Below are 22,892 nucleotides of genomic sequence, written 5' to 3'. Positions count from 1 at the left end.
TAGGTGTCGGCCAAGGCAGAATGCCAGCCCGAACCCCAGGAGGGGGAATGAGAGAAGCACCCACTGCAGCTGGGGTGATCCACAGGAAGGGCCCAGCTCGCATCCAGAGTCAGTGCCGCCCCTGTAGGGAAGACGCGTCGCACAGCAATGGCGCGCACCCAACATGACCGACCCAGCCCTTAGTGCCAATCCTTATCCCGAAATTACGGATCTGACTTTTCGACTCCCCTTACCTACATTGCTCCAACATGCCAGAGGCTGTTCGCCTTGCAGACCTGCAGCGTATATGCGAGAGCTCATCAGATGCCGCCGGAACCGCAAAGCATTCCAAGGCTTGGGCCCCTTTCTTGGGGCAAACCCATTCTAGGGCGCCCGTCTACGCCACTCCGGGTTCTGGGATAGGAACCAGAATCCCCTTCGATCGGCTGAGGGCAACGGAGGCCATTGCCCGTCCCTTCTGAACAGTTTTCGCCCATCTCTTCAGACCGATTGACCCCTGTTCAACTGCTGTTCACATGCAACCCTTCTCAACTTCAGCCTTCAAAGTTCTCGTTTGAATATTTGCTACTTCTACCAAGATCTGCACCTGCCGGTCCACCCGGGCCTTCGCCCTGGGCTTCTGTGCACACAGCAGCGGCCCTCCTACTCGTCGCGACTTAGCCCTTGCAGCTCTCAGCGCCAGCCTGGTATGGGCGCGACGCTCCAGTGCCATCCATTTTCAGGGCTGGTTGATATGGCAGACGAGTTGTTACACACTCTTGGCGGATTCCGACTTCCATGGCCACCATCATGATGTCTATATCAACCAACACCATTTCTGGGGTCTGATGAGCGTCGCCATCAGGCGCGCTAACCCGGCGTTCGGTTAATCCTGCAGTGCCAGTTCTGCTTACCAAAAGTTGCCGACTGGGCACTTGCATTCAATGCCCGGCGCCACGCCAGCGAGCCGGGCTTCTTACCCATTTAAAGTTCGGGACTAGGTTGAGATCACTGTAACGCTCACCTGATTCCCGTAGAGGCGCCAGTCTTGACTGGGCGTATACCGTATCTTCAAAGGCGATGTGTAACATACGGCTGGCTCTTTGGGCTGGACCTCTGTGCACTGTATGTCTGACTTGAAGGGTAAGATGTCTGCAGATAGAAAATATGGGATTAAGGAACTGGGTTATTGAATGTCTCTCTCTTCTTCCCTTTCTCTTCTCCTGTAGAACCCCAAAGGTTAACGCTCTCACCTTAGGTAAGTGAACGCCGTGCTCTCCATCTGCCTCGGGGCAGGGTGCTGTAACCAGTTTCTTCACTGGATAAGGGGAGCAGGCCTCTTGACTTCAGTTTACTGCACGAACGGTAAGTTTCGAGTAATTCTAATGTCTTTAAAGTCTTTAGTAATGATGTTTCTTGTTTTGCAGGGTTCCGGCGATGGCGGATGACGGGCTGAAGTGAGTTGAAGATGGAGCCCGTGTGATGAATAGAAGCGCCTGGAAGCACGTAATTAAGCGCTTGTTGCCTGCTTCACGATGCGCTCTAACTGTCTTTTTATTTTGCAGGTACAAGTTCGGAGCGGCTGCAGGGTGCCGGAATACCCACTGGGTTAGATGTGGAAAGGAGTAATGGCACGTGAGTATTAAAGTTCCCCAATGTCTTTAAACGCACCTTGTTTTGTCTTTCAGATGCGGGATGCAGCGCCGAAGGCCTCCGGAGCGTGCGAAGAGTTGGTAAGCTTTTGTCTTTCAGATGCCGGAATGCAGTGTGAAGACCTCCGGAGCGCACGAAGAGTAGGTAAGCCTTTGTCTTTCAGATGCCGGAATGCAGCGCGAGGCGTTGGTGACAGCCGATGGACCAGGTAAGTGAAGAGCTGTCACTGAAGACCGTAATGCTAACCTGTTCTTTCTTGTCTTTATAGGTGTTGCTGAAGACTGGATTCAGGATGGTAAGCCTTTTTCCTTAGGCCCAGGATCAGATGCAGAAGACACGATGAGCGTTCTGCTGCAGAGGATGCAGAATAACGCAAAGCAAGATTCATCCATCGGGTGTGGTTTAAATAGCCTCCTGTAGTGCTTAGGTGTCTCCTTCCACAGCCATGCCTAGGTAAGAAAAGAGTTCCTGCTTTCCAGAAGAGTTCCAGTGTTCTGAATCTAGGGAGTGGCTCCTGCCCCACCCAACAGGAAAAGTAGTTCCAAACAGAAGAGGATCAGAGGCTCAACTGGCAGGCAAGTAAGCAGCATGGTCTGCTGCAGGTAAGTCCACCCAAGCTTGATGAGCCCGGCGCTTCCAGCGCTGGGACTGGGCATATTTATGAGCCTGGTGCCACTGGTGCCAGGACTGGGTCCAAAAGGTCCCAATTGGGACTGGTTGGCACTCGGAACCTGGGTTATGGATCTGCTTCCAAGGGAGTTGGGAAAACCCTGACCTTTTGGAAGCAGAGATCATGACAGTACCCCCCCTCAAGGCCCCTCCCAAACCGGGCTCCTCCGGGGGTTTTGGCTTGTCAGGAAATGTTCGGTGAAATCTTTTGATTAGGCGAGGAGCCTGGACATATTCAGCAGGTTCCCAGGATCTCTCTTGGGGGCCGTAGCCTTTCCAGTCAATTAGGTAAAATAGTTTAGATTTGGAGATCTTGGAGTCCAGAATGCTTTTGACTTCAAACTCGAGTTCTCAATCAACTAGGATAGGTTTTGGAGATTTAGTTAGTCGGGTTTGAGGTTGCACGGGTTTTAATAGAGAGACGTGGAAGACCGGATGTATCTTCATGTGCGGGGGCAAGTCCAACTTGACCGCTACTGGGTTTACTATGGTAGTGATGGAATAGGGACCAAGGTATCTTGGTTTGAATGTGCGTGGCCCTTTTAGAGGTAGATATTTGGTGGATAACCAGACTTGATCCCCTACTTGATATTGAGGGGCTTCCTTCCGATGTTGATCTGCTCCTTTCTTGTATTGTTCTTTAGCCCTTTGAAGGTGAGAAACAGCTTCCTTAAAGGCTTGGGTGATTGTAGAATGCAGGTAGTCTACTGCTGGTGTTTCAAGATCTTGGAGGGGATCCAACTCCGAGGTTCGAGGGTGACTGCCGTACAAAAGAAAAAACGGGGTTTTCCCAGTTCCCGAATGGACAGAGTTATTGTAGGCATATTCGGCTATCCAAAGGATGTCTTTCCAAGTTTTTTCAGTTTGTTGCAGCATGCAGCGTAAATACTGTTCCAGAGTTTGATTGGTCCTCTCGGTTTGTCCGTCGGTCTGAGGGTGGTGACTGGTCGATAGTCTCACATCAATTTGAGCCGACACACAGCAACTTCGCCAAAAATGAGAAATAAATTGACTACCTCGATCCGAAATTAGAACCGAAGGAAAACCATGCAGTCGGACGATGTTTTCGAGAAATTCTCGGGCCAGAGTTGCTGCTGTTGGCAAGCCTTTGAGCGGAATGAAATGCGCCATCTTGGAGAATAAGTCCACGATTACTAGAATCGTATTGTATCCGGAGCATGGAGGTAGATCGGTGATGAAGTCCATAGAAAGCGTATGCCAAGGGCGAGGTGGGATGTCAATAGGGCGTAAGAGGCCTGCTGGTCTTTCCTTTTGACTCTTGTTTTGGGCGCATACTCCACAGGACATTATAAAGTCTCTGATATCTTTTTTCCAAGACGGCCACCAGAAGTAGCGCTTGATCTTTTCTGAGGTCTTGGCCATACCGGGATGTCCTTCCATTAAAGAATCGTGATAACAAGAGATTACTTTTTTCTGTAAATCTGTGCTGGGTAGGTATAATCGTTCTTGGAAATACAATAAGTTGTCCTTTACTGCAAAGTCCTTTCCCTGCAGATGCCAATTCTGTATGTCTGCTGGAGTTACAAGTTGCCTGGCTTTATCCTTAACTTCCTCTATGGATTCTGTGGCGATTACACCCAGAATTCTTTGTTCGGGAATGATTGGTACAGGTTTAGGGTTGATCAAGTGTTCTTCCACTCCCATCCGAGAAAGGGCATCAGCTTTACCATTCTTTGTACCAGGTCGATAGGTAATTATGAAGTCAAACTCGGCAAAGAATAATGCCCAACAGAGTTGTCTAGAGGATTGGGCTTTTGCGGTTTTTAAATATTGCAGGTTTCGGTGATCCGTAATCACAGTAACGGTGTGTCGGGCCCCCAGCAGATAATGCCGCCAAGCCTTAAAGGCAGACTTGATAGCCAGAAGTTCCTTGTCAGTAATCGTGTAATTGATTTCAGGAGGCGAGAATTTGCGGGACCAAAATGCCACGGGATGCAACTGATTGGTTACCGGGTCCTTTTGTGATAGAACTGCCCCCATGGCAAGGCTTGAAGCATCAGTTTCCACGATGTAGGGGAGTTCGGGGAGAGGGTGTTTTAAGATTGGTGCAGAGATAAATTTAGTCTTCAAATCCTGGAAAGCTTGTTCCGCCTCGGTAGACCATTCAAAACGTTTGTTTTTCTTTAACAAGGCAGTGATGGGCTGGACTATTCGAGAGAATTCGGGGATAAACCTGCGGTAAAAGTTAGCGAAGCCTAACATGCTTTGCACACCTTTTACGGAGGATGGTGATGGCCATTTGAGAACTGCATCGACCTTCTTTGAATCCATACGCACTCCGCCAGGTGATAATATGAATCCCAAGAATTCAACTTCAGTCACGTTGAAAACACATTTTTCCAACTTAGCGAAAAGTTTGTGTTGACGCAATCTTTCGAGGACCATTTTCACGTGTTTCCGATGTTCAGATTCCGATGAAGAATAAACGAGGATGTCGTCAATGTAAACAACAACACACACATCTATGAGCTCTCTGAGGACATCGTTCATAAAATATTGAAAGGCGGCCGGGGCATTGCAAAGTCCGAAGGGCATGACCTGATATTCAAATAGCCCATACTTGGTGCGGAAGGCCGTCTTCCATTCATCGCCCTCTTTTACTCGTACCAAGTGGTAAGCTCCTCTAAGATCCAGCTTTGTATATATGCATGCTTTTCTGACTTGGTCCAGGAGTTCAGGGATCAAAGGTAACGGATATCTATTCTTAACGGTGATCTGGTTCAGGGAGCGATAATCTATACAAGTTCTAAGGTCTCCTTCCTTTTTTGGAACGAAGAACAAAGCTGAAGAAGCAGGGGACTTGGAAGGAAGAATAAACCCATTTGCCAGGTATTGATCCAGGTATTGTCGAAGGTGAAGGTTCTCAGGCTCGGTGAGGGCATAAATTCTACTACAAGGAGGAGTAGATCCAGGTATCAGGTCTATCTGGCAGTCATAAGACCTATGAGGAGGTAGAGAGTTAGCCTGATCCTTCCGGAAAACATCTTGGTATTCTAGGTATTCGGGAGGTAACTGGGGAGTCTCTGAAGAAATTGCTGCCAGTGCAACACCAGGTGGAGGGTGACAAGTAGAGACACATTCTGGAAACTGGACCGTTCTTGCTCGCCAATCGATCAGAGGATTGTGTTTCTCTAACCAAGGTATTCCTAGAATAATCTGAAACTGAGGGGCCTTGATCACATCGAACACGATCTTCTCATGGTGTCCATCTTAACTTACTAGCGTCACCTCTTGAGTGGTATGCGTTACTGCGCCGGAGGCTATCTCCGTACCATCCACCGTAGTAATGACGTCCTTTACAGCCTTGGGACAAAGAGTTAGATTCATCCTCAAAACCATTTCATGATCCACATAATTGCCGATGGCACCGCTGTCGACGTAAGCTTCAATTGCATGTAATCGATCCGGATTATCAGGGCTAATGAGGACCGTAGGTATCACGAAATGCGAGGTCACGGAACTGGTTTTCACGCTCGGCAAGAGGACCTCTATTCTTGTCGGGCGAGGTCGTTTCCCTGCTCAGAGTTTGTAACTTTGGTAACTGCAGCTCCTACTGCCTTCTTGGCAGGTTTCACCGGACAGTCTCGAAGAAAGTGCCCTGAGTTTCCGCAATAGAGGCATAATTGCAACTGTTTTCTCCTTTCCCGCTCCTTTTGTGTTAGAGGACCTTTCAGACCCCCTATTTGCATGGGTTCCCCGGAGTCTACTCCTTTGGAAGGAGTTGGCGGTTTGGAAAATACTCGAGCATCAAACTTGGAACGATCGGCCTTCCTGTTCTGCAGTCTGTGATCTATTTGAACGACTAAGTCTATATAGTCCGAACAATCTTGTGGGGGATTCACTACTTGGGCTAACACATCTTTGAGCTCTCCACGTAGACCTCTATAAAACAGCGTAATCCTTTTGTCCTCAGGCCATTGAGTTTCCACTATCAGTCTGTTGAAAAATGCAATATAAGCCAAAAGGTCTTGATTACCTTGTCGCAACGAAAGAAGCTCATTGTCCAAGGCCTGCCCCTGTGAATGTCTTGCGAACAGTTTTTCCATACTGAGCTGAAAAGCTTGAAAATCCTGGAGGACCGGATCATCTTGATTTACTAGAGGGATCGACCAGTCTGCCGCATTGCCACTAAGGTACGAAAGCACGAAAGCTACTTTAGCTTGATCAGTTGGAAAGGCTGCTGGCCAGCATAAGAAATGCAACCGGCACTGATTGATAAATACTGCAAACCTCTTTGAGTCACCAGAAAATCGTTCGGGCGGAGCCAGAGGTACATTCCCAGGTAGGTTGATCTGCACTGGATTCATAGAGGATGTAGAAGGAAGATTTCCCCCAGATGCGGGTAACGGGGTCTGTCCGGCTTGTGACTGTAGCAATTGTCTAGCGAGATCATCTGTTCGCTCCTTGGAAATAATCAGTTCCCTTCTTAGAGCGTTCGTTTCCTGACGGGCTGCATGCACTTCTGCCCTTAGTTCCCCAAGTAACTGGGCTAGCTGGTCGGTATCCAAGGTTTCCATAGCGCCTGGACGGGAGTTTTGTGGTAGGCTTTGCGTCCTGTAACGCTCACCTGATTCCCGTAGAGGCGCCGGTCTTGACTGGGCGTATACCGTATCTTCAAAGGTGATGTGTAACACACGGCTGGCTCTTTGGGCTGGACCTCTGTGCACTGTATGTCTGACTTGAAGGGTAAGATGTCTGCAGATAGAAAATATGGGACTAAGGAACTGGGTTATTGAATGTCTCTCTCTTCTTCCCTTTCTCTTCTCCTGTAGAACCCCAAAGGTTAACGCTCTCACCTTAGGTAAGTGAACGCCGTGCTCTCCATCTGCCTCGGGGCAGGGTGCTGTAACCAGTTTCTTCACTGGATAAGGGGAGCAGGCCTCTTGACTTCAGAGGACTGCTGTCCGTCGTTTACTGCACGAACGGTAAGTTTCGAGTAATTCTAATGTCTTTAAAGTCTTTAGTAATGATGTTTCTTGTTTTGCAGGGTTCCGGCGATGGCGGATGACGGGCTGAAGTGAGTTGAAGATGGAGCCCGTGTGATGAATAGAAGCGCCTGGAAGCACGTAAGTAAGCACTTGTTGCCTGCTTCACGATGCGCTCTAACTGTCTTTTTATTTTGCAGGTACAAGTTCGGAGCGGCTGCAGGGTGCCGGAATACCCACTGGGTTAGATGTGGAAAGGAGTAATGGCACGTGAGTATCAAAGTTCCCCAATGTCTTTAAACGCACCTTGTTTTGTCTTTCAGATGCGGGATGCAGCGCCGAAGGCCTCCGGAGCGTGCAAAGAGTTGGTAAGCTTTTGTCTTTCAGATGCCGGAATGCAGTGTGAAGACCTCCGGAGCACACGAAGAGTAGGTAAGCCTTTGTCTTTCAGATGCCGGAATGCAGCGCGAGGCGTTGGTGACAGCCGATGGACCAGGTAAGTGAAGAGCTGTCACTGAAGACCGTAATGCTAACCTGTTCTTTCTTGTCTTTATAGGTGTTGCTGAAGACTGGATTCAGGATGGTAAGCCTTTTTCCTTAGGCCCAGGATCAGATGCAGAAGACACGATGAGCGTTCTGCTGCAGAGGATGCAGAATAACGCAAAGCAAGATTCATCCATCGGGTGTGGTTTAAATAGCCTCCTGTAGTGCTTAGGTGTCTCCTTCCCCAGCCACGCCTAGGTAAGAAAAGAGTTCCTGCTTTCCAGAAGAGTTCCAGTGTTCTGAATCTAGGGAGTTGCTCCTGCTCCACCCAACAGGAAAAGTAGTTCCAAACAGAAGAGGATCAGAGGCTCAACTGGCAGGCAAGTAAGCAGCATGGTCTGCTGCAGGTAAGTCCACCCAAGCATGATGAGCCTGGCGCTTCCAGCGCTGGGACTGGGCATATTTATGAGCCTGGTGCCACTGGTGCCAGGACTGGGTCCAAAAGGTCCCAATTGGGACTGGTTGGCACTCGGAACCTGGGTTATGGATCTGCTTCCAAGGGAGTTGGGAAAACCCTGACCTTTTGGAAGCAGAGATCATGACAATCACTTTGGCCCCAAGACCACTATCATTCGCTTTGCTAGATAAAACTGGGGTTTCCATGCACCAGCTATCCTGGGGGAAACTTCGGAGAACCAGCTACTAGATGGTTCGATTAGTCTTTTGCCCCTATAACCAGGTCGGACGACCGATTTACACATCAGGACCACTACGGACCTCCACCAGGCCGAGTTCACCATCTTTCAGGTCCTATCACACACGCTCATGCGCCATCACCCTGGAGCGGGCTAGACCAGTCGGTGGTGCGCCCACCGTGATGGTATCCCACCGCAATCGGCAAGCGCCGGCCCTCACCAGCATTACATCACAGGGTTTAATTTGCCCACCCTGACTTGTGCACATGTTATATTACTTGGTCCGTGTTTCAAGACAGGTCGGGTGGTTAACCGACATCACCTCAGACCTATGGCGCCCTTCATGGGCCTCCCCACCCGGTGGCACGAAATGGTCAGGGTGCACTGTGGGTAGTCCACCACAGTCGCATCGGGATCCCTGTCTCCCGTCGCCACCTTGGAGATCCCCAAGAGGGGCTAGGACAGTTGACAGAGAAGGGGTGGTGGCGGTTAATCTCCCTCGGCCCCGCGGACACAGCAACACTGCCGTCAGGGGGCTGCAACACTCTCTGCTGGAGCAGAGAGACACCTGCCCCCTGGGACCTTCCCAACCGGTCGTGGTGCACCGCTACAGAGGAAATGCGCCCTGCTGGGGCTGGGTGTGGGTGTGCCTGGACCGCAGGGCCTCCACCATTCCAGTCGACCGACCTGCCTGCCGTATTGAATCCTGCGGGTGGACTGCACGGACCCCACCAGGTTACCTCTCAACAGTTTCACACCCTCTTGAACTCTCTCTTCAAAATTCTTTTCAACTTTGCCTTACGGTATTTGTTGGCCATCAGTCTCGCGCCGGTATTTAGCCTTAGACTGAGTTTACCACACGCATTGGGCTGCATTCCCAAGCAACCTGACTCCAAGAAGACCTGATCCCGGTGTGCAAGAGGCCGCTACCTGCCTAACACCGTCTGTGGGGTGAGACTCGATCAGAAGGACTTGAGCCCCCTGAGCGATGCCGGGGAGTCGGTCTTTTGTACACCACAGTTCCTACGCCTGCCGCTGAATGGGGATTCGGCGCTGGGCTCTTCCCTCTTCACTGGCCGTTACTGAGGGAATCCTGGTTAGTTTATTTTCCTCTGCTTAGTAATATGCTTAAATTCAGCAGGTCACCACGTCTGATCTGAGGCCATAGTTGGGGGAGCACAAAGCTCGGGGCAGCTGGTTTAGGGCCCGTACAGGGGTTGCCCCAAGTGTGCGCTGTCCCAATCTGCAACCGAAGCCCACATGGTCACAAGGTCCGCGCTCCATGGCCATCCTGCGCCGGCAGCCGTGGGACACCACAGATAGCCACACAGCATGGCCAAGTGCCCCGGAGTAGGGCGAAGGTGCGGCAGGCTTTTTTAAGGCCCACTGCCACCGCATCCGGGGCTTGCCGGCCACCAGGCCCTGCCGAAACCAGCATAAGATGGGGAAACAGGGAGGCCGGGACACGCCAGTAATGAGCTTGCGTGCCAGGTCCAGGAATCCAGCGATGGTGCTGATCGGGATCTGACCATAGGGAGACGAAGGGAACGGGGTCCCTGCGACAGCCCCAGCCACGCCCCTGGGAGGGAACCCCGGGGCGATTGATATACAAGCGACCCTCAGACAGGCGTAGCCCCGGGAGGAACTTGGGGCAGCATGGTGTTGATCAATATGTCCTGCAATTTACACTAACTCTCGGAGCTAACTGCGTTCTTCATCGGCGCATCAGCCGAGTGATCCACCGCCAATTTTTTTGTTCCAGATGTCGGCCTGACCCTGCCGGTGCAGGAGAGACCGGGGGGAGACAGAGCAACCAGTGGCGAGACAGCCAGCACCCTGTCTAGCTCGACCGAGACCATTGTGTTTTAAAAAATAATAATAATTAAACAAAATCCAGGCGCTCAGCCTGGGAAGCCTGACCGCTGCCTGCAGCAGCACGGCGCTTCCCAGTGGGATTGAGGCAGGCTGCTCCGCCACCTGCCCACCAGGGCCGATCAACTCATCCTTCCCTGACCCCTTCCGCTTCCCTTTTGGGGGGGGGGGGGCTGGGAGACGGATGGTGAGGCGGGCCAGAGACAGCACGGACAGGGGGTCGGGTGGGACCGCTAGAGTCTTCAAACCCCAGCCTGGCCGCATAGGGCCCAGCTCCTGGTACCTGGGCAAGAGTGAAGGTCACCCGCTGCGCCAGCAGGCCTGGCCATCGCTCGCCCACAGAGGAGGGCGGCTGTAACCTTGGCACCTGCCTGTTGGGTAAGCCTGCTGCACCATGGCTCATGGCTCATGCCCAGCATGCCGGGCCCCCGTCTGCATGGGGAGGTGCAGCTCGAGAGCAGTCAGGTGTCCCTCTGCTCCTGGCTGCCCCCACTCAGGGCTTCCCTGATGACTGGGGTGTGCCCACCAATGCCCACCCACTGGCAGGTCAAAGAGCGAAGTGTGCGCCCCCGGGCCAACGCGGAGGTAGGCTCAGTGAAAGGGGGCTGCGCCAGGCTCCCTTTCTGGTGCATGGTTGGAGACATCCCCAGCAGGTTAACCCAACCCTGCCAGGCGTCCCCGCCCATCTGCTGGGTCCCGGACCCCCCTCCGGTGGAAGGGAATCCCTGCTCCCTGGCGCCTGGTTGGCCACGCGCACCGGACCACTCTGCGAAAGGTGCCCCGGGCTGTGGGTGTGCGCGTCTAGGATGTAACCGAGGTCAGGCCTGCAGCTTTCCCTCCCTCTGCTCCGCTGACGATTCTTCATGCCCCCACTCACAAGCAGATACACTAGCCCCAATTCACACTCAAATGCCCCATTTCGGATGGATGGTGTCATCCCACGTATAACTCATCTTAGATATATCCGTAACTTCAGCTTGCTTCTTCGGAAAAAATGTTTTCTTCTCTCCACCAGAGGGCGCTCCTCAAGGCCGCGGCATCGATGTCCCTTGGCAGCATCCGTCGAGCACAGACGTCATCCACTGTATAAGAGACTTGAGCACGCCCGTTGGCTTCAGTTCCATTTTTCTGTTAGCTTCGCTTCAGATTGTTACAAACGGCACTTCAGTCTTTCGTGAAAGAAACACAATGTTGTCTTCATCGAACCCTTCCACACCGAAGACGGGATATAAAAAATGTCTAAAATGTGGAAAGAAAATATCTTTGACTGATCCACACAAGAATTGTCTCTGGTGCCTCGGTTCTGACCTCCGAATTGAAGACTGTGGTTAGTGCTAGTCGATGAATCATAAGGCCATAAAAGAACGCAGAGGTAAACTGGCGATGGGGGAGGGTTCATCAAAGTCTACTTCGAAGGGGAAAGACTCGGCCGAGTCTTTGAAAAACATCATAAAAAATATAGATCGAGGAGTAGATCCGGCAAGTCTTCTTCGTCATCCAAAAAGACAAAGAAAAGACGACATCGATCTCCCTCTTCTTCCTCGACGTCTTCTGAGGAGGTGATAGCATGTCCTTCGAAGCATGACTCCCCGAGTAAATTGGAAGCTTTTCGAGTTTCCATGTTAAAGATTTTTGAGAACGCTGCTCAGACCCCCTCAAAAAATTCTAAAGAAGACCATGACCCTACTCACGAAAAACGTGACAGAGGAAGGAACAAAACAAAAAAGACCGACTAAAAGTTGTCGTGGGTGTCATCCAGGGACTCTTCCCGATCACCTCATGGAAAATACCTTCCGGTGCATAAATCGGGGGTACAGGGAAACAAAATGGTGTCAAAACATCATACGCCATCGAAGGCTCTCGAGTACTAGGTGTCGACGACTCATTCGAAAGAGGTTATGTCGAGTGCACGATCGACAACTTTGAAGACTCCTTCGACAGTGTCGAAGGTTTCCACAATTTCCTCGACGAGTGCCTCGAGGTCATCGAAGGTTCCCTCGACAACATCAAAGGTTGCTGTAACGGCATCAACGCTTTCGTCGACGCCCAAGACTTTAACAAGGGAAAAACCTACATTACCCGAAAAAGGTTTTTCAACCTGAGAGTAGACATGATTTATTTAGGACCAGGTCATCTATCTACAAGGGAGAGTCTATCAGCAGGTGAAGAAATCACCTCTGCTGGTGTTACATTTGGCACAAGACCTGTTCCAGAGGAACTAAATTGATCCTCAATCAAAAATTCAGGATTTACAAGAATGCCTGCAAACAGCAAGTGGTCTGCACAGCTCTCCAGAGTACGAATTTGATAAACCAGACCCATCAGAGCATGCTGATGCGGGCTCCAGAAAACTTATGAATAGAGTTACTGAATTTATGGAATGGGGTAGAAATTCACCAGTCTATCAGGATGATGATATGACTGATATTGTATCAGGAACACCTCAGCAAGACCGCATTCTTCCATTTCACATTGCCTTGCAAAGAAGGGTTAATTCTGCATGGGTACACCCTGAAGCCATCCCGGCAGTTAATAAAAAGTTTGTATCTAAATATAGACCCTGCAATTCTGATCCAGAATACCTGAGCAAGCACCCATCTCCAGAAAGTCTGGTAGTACAAGCAGCCACCTCCACAAGAAATGCTGCATACCCCACAATCCCTCCAGATAGGGACGATAATAAGGTGGATGCACGGTCTAGGAAGATTTTTACATCAGGGAGTATGGCTTTGAAGTCTACTAATGTAACCTGTACCCTGGCAAGGTTCACATATACCCCGTGGGACTGCATGTCAGCGGCAGCTGAACACATCCCAGAAGGTGAAGAACGTGATGGCTTTCTAGCCATAATAAGGGATGGAAAGGAGGCTTTGGGAGAATGCCTTCAATCAGGTTTGGACACAGCTGACAGTATCAGTAGGTCCATGGCAACTAGAACGGTGCTACGTAGATTTGCGTGGCTACGAAAATCTGGTTTTGCGCCGGATGTGCAATCCAGGCTTCTTAATATGCCTTTTGACGGCTCAAGGTTGTTTGGCAGCAAGGCAGATGAAAGTTTGGAGAAGCTGCAGACCTCCAAAGCGGCGGCTAAATCTCTCAGTGCCGCTATAAAACAACCTCAACAACGCCCCTATAGGTTCATCTTCCCGGAGGGGTCGTCCTTTTCGTTATTATTCCTCAAATGGAAGAGGACAGGCCAGTCAGAGAGGTCAAGGAAAGTTTCCTCGGGGGCGAGGAAAAGGTGCTAGACCTGCCCCAGCAACGGCATCTGTCCCTTCAGCCGCTGCTGCAGCTGCCGCAAAACCACTCTGAGGTTTTGACCTACAAGACCCCTGTTGGAGGCAGGATCTCACAGCATCTAGAAGAATGGCAGAGCATTACTTCAGATGCTTGGGCACTGGAAACAGTATCCCAAGTTTACTGCCTTCCTTTTCTAAAGAAACCTCAGAATCACCCTCCGGGATACAACTCTGTCAAACATCCGGATCCACTCCTGTTGCCGGAAGTCTTAACCCTGCTACATAAAGGTGCAATAGAACATGTACCTGTAGCGGAGAGGAACAAGGGCTGGTATTCCCCAAATTTCCTCATCCCAAAGAAAGACGGAGGACTGAGACCCATCTTGGACTTGAGAAACTTGAACAAGTTTCTAAGGAAGGACAAGTTCAAGATGGTCACACTTTCTCAGATCCTTCAGGCTCTCCAACTCCAGGATTGGTTGTGATCATTGGACCTTCAGTATGCTTACTTTCAAGTGCCAATCCATCTCAAGCACAGAAAGCACCTGAGGTTTGCGATTGGCAATTCTCACTATCAATTTTGAGTTCTGCCATTCGGGTTAACCTCCGCCCCAAGAGTTTTCACCAAGTTAATGGCGGCAGTTGCAGCAAGTCTCAGGAGAGGGGGGGATTCATGTCTACCCCTATCTGGACAATTGGATGATCAGGGCACGCTTTCCAGAACAAGTCCGGGATCATCTGTCCAGGACTTGTCACTTCCTTCACAGACTGGGGTTTTCTCTGAATTTAAAAAAGTCAAACATGATACCAAGACCAGTTTATCGGAGCAGTTCTGGATACTTGCTCGGGCAAAGCCTCGCCTCCTGAAGAGAGAACTCACCACATTCTGCAGATGGTAACAAAATTCCAAAATGCCTAGTATCTTCCGGCCTTCGATTTTATCAGGTTGCTCGGCCCGATGGCATCCTGCATTTTTCTAGTGCCAGAAGCCAGATTGAGAATGAGATCCCTTCAATGGGCTCTCAAGACTCAATGGTCCCAATTCTCAGGGGAAATGTCTGATCTGTTGCAGGTTACAGCCAAAGTAGCACAGGATCTACAATGGTGGTCTTGCAGACAACATATCCTCAGAGGAGAATTTTTTTGGCATCCTTGGCCAGAGATAACAGTAGTAATGGACACCTCACTCACGGGGTGGGGAGCCCATACCAACGATCTGACAATCAGCGGTCGCTGGTCTCCATGGGAGTCCAAACTACACATCAACCTTTTGGAGTTGATGGCAATCAGACTAGCGCTGAAGGCCTTCCTGCCCTCTGTACGAGGAAAGAATGTCCTGATAATGACGGACAACACAGTGGCCATGTACTACCTCAACAAGAGAAGAGGAGTGGGGTCTCTACCACTTTGCAGAGAGGCGATGCAACTCTGGCTCTGGGCAATACAAGAAGGGATCTCTCTATCGCCAATTCATCTAGCCGGAGAGCAAAACACAGCACCGGACGCTCTGAGCAGGCAGAGCACAGTCTCCTACGAGTGGGAGATAGCTCAGGAAGTCATTCAAGAGATCTTCGCCCTTTGGGGAAACCCCTCATGTGGATCTGTTCGCGACCGGTACCAACCGGAAGTGCGAACTGTACTGCTCAAGTGAATTTCACCCGAGAGGAGTTCTAGGGTACACGTTTGTGGTGGACTGGGAGTTTACACTACTGTATGCATTCCCTCCAGTCCCTGTGATCCCTCAAGTAATCAGGAGGTTGAGAAAGTTGAGAAAGTTCAGGAAGACCATGATCCCAATTGCATCGGATTGGGCCAGGAGAACATGGTACCCGAACCTTCTGGATATGTCCATCTGCCCTCCAGTACATCTTCCGAGAAGAGAGGATCTTCTCTCGCGAGAGGAAGGTCATGTTCTCCATCCGGAGGTCAACACACTCAACCTTCACGCATGGCTTCTGAGACGTTGAGATATAAGGATTGGGATCTTCCGGATGACGTGATGGAGATTTTGCTTTCGGCCAGAGGGCCAGCAACCAAATCTCTGTATCGGTGTTGTTGGAGCAAGTTCAGTAACTGGTGCAGAGAAAAGAATGTGGACCCATTTCAATGTAATATCCCCACAATTTTATCTTTTCTATTACATTTAGCAAATCTGGGGCTCTAGGTTGGTACGATAAAGGGATACTTAGAAGCACTAAACATTTTTAAGCGCTCTTCAGAGGAAGAATCTTACTTCAAGATACCTTTAATAATTCAATTATTAAAAGGTTTAAATAATGTATTTCCACCAATGCCCTTTCAAGTTCCAGTGTGGGATTTGAACTTAGTTCTGAAATTCCTCACATGCATTCCATTTGAGCCTTTACACTGTTGTCCGCCAAGGCTCCTTACTTGAGTTAAACCATATTTTTTGCCAAAAATTGTTGCGGATTTTCATCTGTCACAGAAAATAACTTTGCCTACTTTTTACCCTTCTCCTCATGCAAGCAAAGAAGAGGAGCGACTACATAGACTAGATCCCAGAATAGCTGTTAGTTTCTATATTTCAAGATTGGCAAAAATACGTCAGTGTGATCAACTTTTTGTGGGGTACACTGGCTGCAAATTGGGACTTGCTGTAACTAAACAAACATTATCTAGATGGATCATTTTGGCTATAACAGAATGCTATGGCTGGGAAAGAAACACCAGATGGACTGAGAGCTCATTCAACCAGGGGCAACACAACTTCAACAGCACTAAAAAGGGGTGTCCCTGTACAAGATATTTGTGCAGCAGCAACATGGTCATCCATGCATACCTTTATAAAACATTATGCCCTGGACTCGACTTCTTCTCAAGGAAGTCTGTTTGCTAAATCTGTACTCCATCCTGTACACGATGGGAAAATTCTGTACTACCACCTCCGAGACAAAACTGCTTTGGGAGTCTATCTAAGATGAGGAATATGTGGGAGGACACAATCCATTAGAAGAACAAGTTACTTACCAACTGTAAAGTTCTTTCGATTGGATGTTCCTCCCACGTATTCCTCATCGACCCTCTCAACCAACCCCACAGTACAGTTTACGTGAATTACACTCTAAATTCTTTTAAGGCTTGGGTCAAGAGGCACACCATTTATTACAATCCATGGGCTACAATAGACGAAAAAACACAACTGAAGCCAACGGGCGCGCTCGAGGCTCTTATACAGTGGATGAAGTCGGTGCTCGACGGATGCCGCCGAAGGACATTGACGCCGCGGCCTCGAGAGGAGCGCCCTCTGGTGGAGAGAAGAGAAAAAAAATTCTGAAGCAGCAAGCTGAATGTAAGGATAGATCTAATATGAGGAATACGTGGGAGGAACATCCAATCGAAAGAACGTTACAGTTGGTAAGTTACTTGTTCTTCTCCTTCCAAACACACGTTCCAGATTCAAATGCCACCTCCCTCCTGGCCCACATGCCACCATTCCTCCATCCAAACCCACATAAAGACACCAACATCCGTCCCTCCATACCTACACCAAGATGCTGCACCCCTCAGACCCACACCCATATGCTTCACCTCTACCTCCAGACTCACATTCAGATGGCGCCATCCGCCCTCTCGCTATACCCACACCCGAATACCCCATCCCTTTGACACACATGCTCCCACCCCTCCAATAAACCAACATCCTTCTCGCCAGACATACATACCCCATCCCTCCATTCACACCCAGATGCCCCCTTCCTTCCCACCAGAGTGCTCCAGCCCTGATCCACATGCTCCATCATTCCCTGACACGCCCCATCATATGCCCTGTCCCTCCAATCTAGACTCCACCAAGATGCCCAATCCCTTCAAGACCCATACCATGTTGCCCCATCCTCCCTCCACACAGAAAGATGCTCCTATCCCTCCGATCAATGAGCCCCCGTGCCTCCCTCCAGACCCACACCAATGTGCCCCATCCCTCCCTCCAGACCCACACCAATGTGTCCTATACCTCCCTTCATACCCACATCAATGTCCCCATCCCTCCCCCAGACCCACAACCATGTGCCCCATCCCTTCCCCTCAGACTCACCAATATGTCCCATCCCTCACCCAGACCTACACCAATATGCCCCATCCTTCCCTCTCAGACCCACTCCAATATGCCCCATCCCTCCCTCTCAGAACCACACCAAGATGCCACCATGCCTCTAGACCCACACCAAGATGCAAACATGCCTCTAGACCCACACCACAATGTTCCATCCCTCCATTCCAGAGCCCACCAAGATGCTACCCACCCTCCATGCTAGACGCCACCAGGATGCCACCAACCCCCCCGCCCCCGAGACCCATACCGTGATGCCCCATCCTTCCTCCACACAGGAAGAAGCCCCCACCTTGCCCTCCAGACACAAAGCAAGATATCCATCTCCACACACAAAAGATACCACCCTTCAGACAGAGACAAATTTGCCCCATCTCTCCCACCAAATGTGCCCCATCCGTCCCAGACCCAGACCAAGGTGCTGCCATCCCACCGTCCCAACCAACACCTAGATGACCCATGGCAATCTCCAGAACAAATGCCCCATACCTATTCCAAACCAACACTAATGTGCCCTCATCCATTGCAGACCCTCGCCCCAAGATGCCACCATCAGTCCCTCCACACAGCAAGATAACCCCTATCCTGCCCTCCAGACCCACACCTAGACGATCCATCCCTCCAGACTCACACCACGCTGCTATAGCTTATCCCAGACACACACCAATGTGCCCTGCCCCCACATCAAACCCACACCAACGTGCCCACATTCCCACCCTCCAGATACACACAGATGGCCCCATCCCCCACACCAGGATGCCCCATCCCATCCTTCAGACCAACAGATGCCCCCTACCTGCTCAGACCGACACCAATAGGCCACCATCACTTCAGGCACAGCAAGATGCCCTCATCCTGCCCTCCAGACCCACACCTAGATGAAACATCCCTCCTCCCAGACCCACAATGTGCTCCCATCCCTCCCCCAGACACAGACCAATGTCCCCCATCCCCACACCAATGTCCCCATCCAACCCAAACCAGGATGCTCAACCCCTCCCTGCAGACCCACACCAATAGGCTCCATCCCTCCCAAGACCCACACCAATGTGCCTCCATCCAATCCCTTCCGAGCCACACCAGGATGCAACATCCCACCCTCCAGATGCACACAGATGTCCCCATCCCACCCACACCAGGATGCTCCAATCCACTCCCAGACTAACAGATGCCACATACCTGTTCCAGACCGACACCAATGTGCCACCATCCATGCAGACCACACCATCCCGCCATCCACACAGCAAGATGCCATTGCGCCATACAGATCCACACCTAGATTAACCATCCCTCCCCCACACACAGACCAGTGTCCCCCATCCCTCCCATCAAACCCACACCAATGTGTGCCATCCCCTTCCTCTGGACCCACATCAATGTGCCCCATCCCCCTCAGACCCACACCACTATGTCCCTATCCCTCCCTCCAGACCCACACCAAATTGCCCCCTTCCTCCAGACCCACGCTAATGTGCCCCATCCCACCAGACCCACACCACCAAGATGGCCAATGCCTCCTTCCAGACCAATACCATAATGCCACATCATCCCTCCACATAGCAAGATGCCCCTTCCCCTTGTAACAGATGCCCATGTGCCGCTCCCGAATCACACAGAGATAGCCCCAGCCGACCCCCTCTAAAACCACCCATTCTAATATGCCACCATCCCCCACCAATGTACCCCACCCCCTCCTTCCAGACCCACACCAATTTGCCGCCATCCCTCCCCAGACCAATGTCCCCGTCCCTCCCATCAAACCTACACCAATGTGCCCCGCCCCCACATCAAAACCACACCAATGTGCCCCCATCCCTCTCCCAGACACACCAAGATGCGCCGTCCCACCCTCCCAACCTACACCTAGATGTCCCAAGCCACCCTCCAGACCCACTGTGCCCATCCCTCCCCCCAGACCCACACCAATGTGCCCCATGCCTCCCATCAAACCCACACCAATGTGCACCTACCTCCTCCCTCCAGAGCCACACTGATGCCCCATCCCACCCTCCCAACCTACACCTAGATGACCCATGCCACCCACTAGATCCACTGTGCCCATCTCTCCATCCAGACCCACACCCATGTCCCCCCAGACCCACACCAATGTACCCCAACCATCCTCCCAGACCCACACCAATGTACCCCAACCCTCCCCCAAACCCACAACACTGGCCCCACCCGTCCCCCAAGAACCACACCACTATGTTCCTATTCCTCCTGCCCGACCCACACCAGCATGCACCTATCCAACCGTTCAGACCCCACCAAGGTGCCCCATCCCTCCCTCTAGACCAATACCATAATGCCCTCTCCTCCCTCCGCATAGCAAGATGCCCTTTCCCTTTGCAAAAGATGCCTATGTGCTGCTCCCGAATCACACGCAGATAACCCCAGTCGACCCCCTCAAAAACCACCCATCCTAATATACCCCCATTCCCCCACCAATGTGCCCCAAAACTGAAGCATGACACTGGGCCTAATTACAAGTATGGCGGTAAGGTAACAATGGTGCCGAAAGCGCTAATGGCACCGTTGCTACCGTACCACCATACTACGAGCTGTGCTCGCAGGTGCCCGTCAGCCCGCCAGGTCTGACCTGGCGGGCAGAGCGGCACCCGCGAGCACAGCATGCCTCTAGCACCAGCACTGTTATGAATGGTGCCGGTGCTACTGGCAACCCCATTCCCATTGAGCCCTATAGGGCTCAATGGGAATAATTTTTTCTGGTGCCCTTGAATGGGCAATAACCGGCTCCGCCGGGGTTGTAATACCCTGGTAATTGCCCATACAAGGGCACCAGAAAAAAACGACAGGCAGAGCTACCGCCAGGGTCGTAATGAGGCCCACTGTCTCAGGCACCAATGAAAAAGTGGCCCGCAGTTGTAAATGGATATTCATTCACAGACTGTTTGAATAGTACCCAAGGGGGTGCTTTGTGTTAAAATGTAAGTACATTGTGATATTTACTGAATATTTATTCAGCAACAATGGTCAATATTACTAACTGCATAGTGAAGTAACTCATCAAACTGGCCCACATTGGCCAAAAAGGTGGGCTATTTTCACTGGTCCACACTAGTATTTTGTATTTTTGGTACAGGCATTGCCCTATAGGCCAGTCCGAGCCTGGCGGCTCATCCATAATGGCGAGGGGGCACCCACCCAGTGGCCCCCTCACCCAAGATTGCGGTCCAAGATATTTACCCATTTGTTTTTAAAGAATGCTCTACAATGCAACATTTTAACCAATATGTTATAAAAAAAAAAATCCCAGACCCCTGTTGATTGGTTCGGAATCCCTCACTGCACTCGATCGCTATGGCATTTTTGGGGGAAATAGTTATGCCCCTCAGCCTAAAAAATTCACCAGCCGCCACTGGCTCTCAGACTGTGTTGGGAACCGGATGGGGGAGCACAGGGACTGTGGTGGGAGCAGGAAGGGCAGGAATCATGGGATAGTGGTGGGGAGAGTCCAGGGTGTGTGATGGTGTGGGGAGAGCCCAGGGACCGGGTAGGAGTGGGATGAGGGAACCCAACCACTGTGATGGGAGCAGGTGGGGGAGCCCAGGGACTATACTGTGAGTAGGGTGCAGTGACGGTGCGCAATACATACTGTCCATGTGACATTTCTTTGGGGGCCTGGCCTGCCCAAATTCTGCTCAGGGGGGGCCAGGCCAAAAAATGTTGAAGACCTCACTGGCCTAGTGGATTTACAATGTGAGCCAACTTCTTTGATTGGCATGCTCGTCAGAGTCTCATATACAAAACAATCCAGTGTGCTTGTGTATGGACATCACACATTTTGCAGGTATCTCTATAAAAAAAATAACATCAACACAGAGGGCCGGGGCAGTGGGTCCCGAACAATGTATTGTTTGCTCAGGGGGGCCTTGGCATAAAAAGTTTGAAGACCACTGCCCAATCCATTGCAGACCCCACCAAGATGCCCCCATCCCTCCATCCACACAGCAAGATGCCCCATCCCACCCTCTCGACCCACACCTAGATGAACCATCCCTCCCCCAGACACACTAATGTATCCTATCCCTCCTCGAGACACACCAATGTGCCCCCACCCCCTCTATCCAGAGCCACACCAAGATGCCCCGTCCCACCCTCCTAACCCACACCTAGATGACCCATGTCACCCTCCAGACCCACTGTGCCCCAACTCTAACTCCAGAAACACACACATGTGCCCCATCCCTCCCCCAGACCCACACCAATGTGCTCCATCCCTCCCATCAAACCCACACCAATATGCCTACATCCCTTCCATCCAGAGCCACACCAAGATGCCCCATGCCACACCTAGATGACCCATGCCACCCTCCATACCCACTGTGCCCCATCTCTCCCTCTGGAAACACACCCATGTGCCCCATCCCTCCTGCCAGACCAACACCAATGTGCCCCATCCCTCCCATCAAACCCACACCAATGTGCCACCACCACCTCCCTCCAAAGCCACACCAGGATGCCCCATCCCACACCTAGATAACCCATGCCACCCTCCAGATCCACTGTGCCCCATCTCTCCCACCACACCCACGTCTGCCATCACTACCCCAGACCCACACCAATGTACCCCAACCCACATCACTGTCCCTATCCCTCCCTCCAGACCCACACCAATGTGCCCTCTTCCTCCAGACCCATGCCAATTTGCCCCATCCCGCCAGACCCACACCAGCGTGACCCTATCCAACCAGTCACACCCCAAGGTGCCCCATCCCTCCCTCTAGACCAATACCATAACGCCTCATCCTCCCTCCACATAGCAAGATGTCCCTTCCCTTTGCAAAAGATACCCATACCGCTCCAGAATCACACGCAGATAGCCCCAGCTGACCCCCTCTAAAACCACCCGTCCGAATATGCCCCTATCCCCACACCAATGTGCCGCATTCCCTCCTTCCAGACCCACACCAATATGCTGCCATCCCTCCCCAGACCAATGTCCCCGTCCCTCCCATCAAACCCACACCAATGTGCCCCTATCCATTGCAGACCCCACCAAGATCCCACCATCCCTCCATCCACACAGCAAGAGGCCCCCATCCCACCCTCCCGACCCACACCTAGATGAACCATCATTCCCCCAGACACACCAATCTGCCCTCATCCCTCCCCCAGGCACACAAATGTGCCCCCACCCCCTCCATCAAGAGCCACACCAAGATGCCCCGTCTCACCCTCCCAAACCACACCTAGATGTCCCATGCCACCCTCCAGACCCACTGTGCCAAATCTTTCCCTCCGGAAACACACCCATGTGCCCCAT

The sequence above is a fragment of the Ambystoma mexicanum genome, chromosome 3q, assembly GCF_040938575.1.
Source record: "Ambystoma mexicanum isolate Mex_15411 chromosome 3q, UKY_AmexF1_1, whole genome shotgun sequence".
Classification (NCBI taxonomy): Eukaryota; Metazoa; Chordata; class Amphibia; order Caudata; family Ambystomatidae; genus Ambystoma; species Ambystoma mexicanum.
Note: the sequence above shows the minus strand (reverse complement) of the source record.